This window comes from Ochotona curzoniae, unplaced genomic scaffold, assembly GCF_017591425.1.
Source record: "Ochotona curzoniae isolate NIBS_2020 unplaced genomic scaffold, NIBS_Ocur_1.0 contig_3819, whole genome shotgun sequence".
In the NCBI taxonomy this organism is placed as follows: domain Eukaryota; kingdom Metazoa; phylum Chordata; class Mammalia; order Lagomorpha; family Ochotonidae; genus Ochotona; species Ochotona curzoniae.
In genome coordinates, this window is record NW_024466004.1 from 14637214 (window position 1) to 14643497 (window position 6284).

General features: G+C 37.7%; 1 pseudogene; it reads left to right on the forward strand.

Annotated features, from left to right (window-relative positions):
- Nucleotides 1-2151: 2151 nt before the first annotated feature.
- On the forward strand, nucleotides 2152-2244 carry LOC121158846 (annotated as a pseudogene).
- The last annotated feature ends 4040 nt before the right edge of the window (nucleotides 2245-6284 follow it).

Genomic DNA, 6284 nt, shown 5'->3' on the forward strand with positions numbered 1-6284 from the left:
TCATCTTATGTGTGGATGATAGAAACGAGCTAAAAGGGAAGAGAGGAAAAACCACAGCCAAGTTTCTATGCAAAAATCTTGCTTGGAGGCTGTGGAATTTCAACTCTATCACTGACTACAGCTACATAAATTGCTGTCTTTGAGGATTCTCATAGTTTTGTTTTATAGTAGTGGCTCCACTACCATTTTTTTTAAAGAAGCAACTGTTTTGGGTTTTTATTTTAGGTGTGGTTCTAATTTATTTTTACAGAGTTAAAACTTCTGGGGCTTACCCTTCATTTCCAAACTGAAAGGTAATATTCTACTTAAAAAGAAGTGCCATACAATCACTAGCTTGCAGACACTAAGATAAAAGACTTGAGAAAGGCTTTCTATCCTTCCCATAAATTATGGTAATGTTTTGTTTTTATGAGAATAGCAATGAATTGCTTTCAAAACAACTCATTTTGCTCAAAACTCTTCATTTTCACTGAGCTTGAAAAAAATGTAAGAAAGTAAAAGGATTATCAATGAATGTAATGGCTGTCAGAGATTTAGGGTAGCTTACCTTACGGAGTTGACACTGAAGAATAAAAATCCCAACCTTGCTTCCACCTTTTATTCATCTTTCTTTAACATTCAAGGTCCCTCAGAGCCTGAGTCCATCACCAGATACGGTGCCACTTCTGGTGTATTTATGTTGAAAATAAATCCTTAACCTATGATGCAAATGAGAGTAGGAAACTAGTAAGAAAAGCAAGCTCAGTTCATCCAGTTAACCTTTGAGTGTAACCTTTCTGGTGGAGTGTCTCCTCCTACTCTCTAACAAATTTTTGTTTCACTCCATAACATCCAACTGACAGCAATTCTATCAACTCTTGATTTACATCATTCTTTTTAGGAATTCATCAGTCATTCACTCCTCAGAATGAAACCATTTGCCCAATTTTATCCCCAACTTGTGGCTTAGACAAGTTGTCCTAAGAGAAACTAGGAATTTCAATAGCTGTAGAGGTGATGAAAAATCATTTTCAATTGAGAATTACCTTGGAATCCCATATCAGAAGCACAATTTGGGGGTTAAGATCCCTGGGGTCTTAGCAAGCAGGCCAATAGTGAGAAAGAAAGAGATGGGGGAGGTGTCAGGTGCAACTTCTAATTTCAATGTGCCACTTGAGTCTGTTTCGATGATTCTGAAGCAAGGAAGAACTTCTTGGTCTTTTCTCTCTTCCTCGCCTCCCTCTTGCCCTTTGCTTGACCTGCTGATCTGAGGCATTCCACTCTTTTCTGTAGTTTGACTATTCTCTGAATGAAGGAAGCTTTGGGAGCTCACGTAGGAACGCAAACACTGTCCTTCATCTTTATTTTCAAGAAAAAACGTGTTGAGAGTTTCAAATTGCTGGATAAAAAAACAATTCTGAAAACCTTTCCCTCCAAAATTGGAAACTGCCTCATCTCCAAACAAATAGCCAAGGAATCACATACTAACGTATATGACACTAGGTTTCTTTTTCTTTTTATACCTGGCTCAGTTCATTGCAATCTTTGCATTAAGTGCTCAGAGAAAAATTCACTTTCAAGTTTACTTTTCCAACAGAGCTACAGATGCTTTTCTAACATGGAATGATGCTCCCCTGGATAAAAATATTAACAAACACATATTTTACTCTTTCTTTATGGTTGTGTTCTCTCTGGGTGACAGGTAACCTGGAGGTTAAAACAGGGTCAGGGACAAACAGCATATGGCCATTTGTAATGGGTCTCAGCATAGAAATAAGCACAAATGAGTCCTAAAAAGTAGAAGAATACTTCAAAAGACATTTGATTTGAGGACTTGCAGCTTTGGAGAGTCATTTTGAGATCTAGGATCTTTCCTTAGAGTTTGTTTCCAGCAAAATGGATGGAAATTTCAAAACACATCTCACTTCCTGGGTTTATCAGCAACTCTCTGATTATATAGAATTGGGAGACATAGAGCAGAGACATGTTGTTCATTACACATATGCATTCATATTGAATACAAAGATGAGCAAGATTTCTCCCTCATCACTGCTGAAGCTCATCACCTGAGCGACTCCTTCTGTGTTTTCATGTCCAAGTGGTTCACTGACACGACCATTAATAAGGAGTGCAAATGCCAGTGATAAATGGAATTAAAAGGTGTTTATTTTGGTGCTCATTTTGTCAGCACATATACAAAAATGCAACATCACAGAGAAGATTTGCAAGGATGACATATAGATTCATAAAGCATTCCATGTTTTAAAAGATCGTTACTATGAAACACATGAACATGCTATTGTAATAATTAAAAAACTAATAAGGGAAGGAATATATAGAGAGAAAGAGAAGGGGAACGGGAGGCAAGTCCTATGTTTTTATTTTTTAAAAAAAGATTTATTTATTATTTTTATCAGAAATTCAGAGTTACAGAGAAGGAGAAACAGAGAGGTCTTCCATCCACTGGCTCACTCCACAATGACCGGAGCTGAACCAATCTGAAGCCAGGAGCTTCTCTGGGTCTCCCCGATGTGTGCAAGGTCCCAAGGCTTTGGGCTATGCTATCCTACCTTCCCAAGCAGGGAGCCAGGTGGAAAGTGGAGCAGCTGAGACACAAGCTGAATCTCGTATGGGATCCCAGCACATTTAAGATAAGGATTTGGCCTTAGACTATTCTGCCAGACCCAACTCTATGCTGCTAAATTTTGCACCTCAAAAAAAAAAATGTGAAATCTACTCATTTTATATGAATTTTAAAACATAAATAAATGCGAACAGATGCTTATTTTGGAACAACTTTTGTTCAAACTCCATAATGTCGTATTTTGATCTTAATGTTGTTTTGCCATTAGTTCTTTGGGGATTGCTCATATTGATTTGTGGTTCAAAACATTAAGACATTTCTAATATAACTAGTATTCTTTTGCCCCAAACCTTCAAACTACTTTGTATCTCACAAAAAAAGCAAACATCTATCCATGACTAACATGATCCCCCTTGGTCTGCCTTCAGTTAGTACCCCCTGCATGCCTGAGGCTACCCCAGGAGCACTTGAAAACGCTCTTACCTTGGGGCCTTTGCACTTGTGGTTTTGTCTGCCTTTTATCTCGCTGGGTATCTCCCAGGCTCCTTTCCTCATTTCCTTTAGGTCTTAGCCTACCTACCTCCTTTCACTTTCTTACGGAGATTTCCTTTGGTGTTCAACTCACTTCTCCAAGATGACTTTCCCTTCCCGAGGCCTGCACGTTTTTTCCCAGTTTCTGCTTGCTTTTCCTTGTGTGCATTCTTATAAGCCTGGCATGTTACTTTTTTCACTTGTTCATTATTGGACTCCTCCAAGTAAAACAAAAGCTTTTAGATCTGGAATTGTTTGTTTTTCTACTCCTGTATCCTTACACCCAAGATAAGTATTTACCACATAGTAGATACTCAATAAATAAATGCACATTGAATGAATCTTGTGGAAAGAAGAGAAAAAAAAAAGAAATAAGAAAAAAAAATTGTCAAAGAAACGTCAAAGAAAAAAAAAATTCACTCATAGAGATTTGATGCATTAGTGGTGGAGTGTCAGGCAGTAAGTTTAAGCAGAGGGACAAATTAACTTTCTTTAAAGTGGGCAGTTGAGCAAATTGAAATCACAGACCAAATTATGCCATCAAGCCTTTAATGAAACTGCCACAAATTCATTTAAGGCCATCCAGATGATTTCAAAAGCAATGTGGCAGAGTGTGTCTATTTCAGAGTGATAAATGCACATTCTGCTGCTAATGTTTCTTCAGAAATCTTGTGTAGCTTCAGTGAAGCTAATTTATAAACTTTAACTACTGTAGCTAATTTAACTGGCTAATTTTAGACATTGTGTTGAATTAAAATCTGCATTTTATTGTGTTTCACTTTGTCAACCACTACATTAATATGCATTTTGTGATGTGCAACTATGGTAGTTTTAAATACATATTTATGCTTTCAAAAGCATTTGTGTTAACTTGATTTTTTTTTCTCATATATTGTAGAGTCTGCCCGATATTTGCATACATCTACCCAGGAGAGTTGAGGTGCTTTGGGTTTCCAGGAACAAACCAGGAAGCTAGCAAACTTAATGTTAGATAGGAGTTCAAAGTTTTTTTTATTTTATTGAACAGGCCGATTTACAGAGAAAAGGAAAGACAGAAAGATCTTCCATCTACACTTCACTTCTCAAAGGACGTTAAAATCTGGAGCTGAGTTGAGCTGATCCAATCCAAAATAAGGAGCCAGGAACTTTTTCCTGGACTCAGGCTTTGGGCCATATTCACTGCTTTCTTCTGCTTCTGCAGGCCTTAAGCAGGGAGCTAGATCAGGAGCAGATAAGCCAGGGCACAATCTGGTGCTCATATGGGTTCCTAGAGTTTACAGGCAAAAGATCAGACAATTAAGCCATCACAATGCATCACACTGCATCACAATGCAAAATGCATATTAATGTAGTGGTTGACAAAGTGAAACACAATAAAATGCAGTAAAATGCAATAAAATGCAGAAAACAATGTTAATTGATACCTACCTTTAGTTTCCCACGCAGTTATGAAAGTTTATTAAAGGGCTGTGTGACAAAGAACAAAACCTACCACCTGAAAACTATCAGTGTCAATTGGATCTGAATTCAAGTAAATGGAGCTTAGAAGGCATTTTTGAAAAGGTGAAATGTGTTTATAATTGTTTTCTGTAACTTATTTGAATTTCATCACTGTCTTATACCATTATCTGTGTTAATAACATGGTTTGAACTCTCTTTCTGTGCCTCATATATGTTCATTTTGTCTCCATTCTTTTTCAAATTCAGGTCAGAAAGGTACCTGGGATTCTCATGAACAGTCGACTATTCCTTGCCACATCTTACGTTCTCATCTGGCTGCTTTCTGCTGTAGAAGACAGGGCCATGAACAGTAACACACTAATCTGCAGACACTCTGTGCTTCCATGCCTCCTCCGGGCCTCTATTGAGAAACAAATATCAAGGGTCTTCAAAAACTTCATGCAAAGTGGAATTTAAAAACAACCTTATTTTGATGCACAAAATTTTCAAATGCATAAATAGAAACAATATTCAAAATCTCCTTAAAATAGGTATTTTATTTAAAAAGTTATGAATGGATTCTGAAAATGCTTTGCAACCAAAATTAACTTCAATTCCCTTCCTACAAATTTTTTTAAAGTATACTTTTTATATTCACATCACTAAAAAAAATGACTACAGTTTCTCATTTTAAAAACAGAAACAGCAGTGTGGTAGTGTAGTGGCTAAAGTCCTCACTTTGGCTGTGCTGGGATCCCATATGGGTACCGGTTGTAATCCCCGTGGCTCCATTTCCCTTCGAGACCCCTGTTTGTGGCCTGGGAAAGCAGTCGAGGATGGTCCAAATCCTTGGGACCCTGTACCCAAATGGGAGACCCAGAAGAAGTTCCTGGCTTCTGGCTTTGGATCAACTGGGTTTTGGCCATTGAGGCCATTTGGGAAGTATACCAGGGATGGAAGATCTTTGTGTCTCCTTCTCTCTGAAATTTGACTTTCCAAGAAAAATAAATAACTCTCCAAAAAAAAAACAAAAGAAGAAGAAGAATGCGTGGCACTGTTCTTGGAGTCAATATCCATGAACTAGACAAAGCCTTAGTAAATATAATGACTACATAAAAGAAAAATTTTTACAAGAAAGTATATGATTCACTATTATAGACTTTGCTGGAATACAGCAGGAATGGAGGAGAGAACTGAGTCTTTGTCATACAAACATAGCTTGACATCTAAGATCAATCGCTTACGAGTTAGCACTTAAAACTACCATTTGAAATGAGTTCTACCAGATGAGGAAACGGAGCCTTAGCCTACTAACAAAAGAAAAATATGTAAGCAAAGTCCTTACCACAAAGTAGATGCTTGGCAAATGGTAACTATATTTTAAGGGTAGTGATTATTTATTTGAAAGGCAGAGTTACAGAGAGAGAGACAGAGAAAGATATCTTCCTCTATGGGTTTACTCCCCAGATGTGCCACAGCTAGCCAAAGTCAGGAGCTGGATGATTCCTCTGGGTTTTTCCTGTGGGTACAGGGGCCTGTGTGCAGGGGCCCATGTTCTTGGGCCATTTTACCCACTGCTTTCCCAGGTGGATTATCACAGAACTGGATTGGAAGTTGAGCATCCTAGTCTAGTACCAGTACCAATATGAGATGTTGGAATTTCAGGTGGAGTTTTCTTATGCAGTGCCACAGTGCTGGCTCCAAGTGGTTACTTTTTTTTTTTTTAAGATTTATTTATTTTTATTGGAAA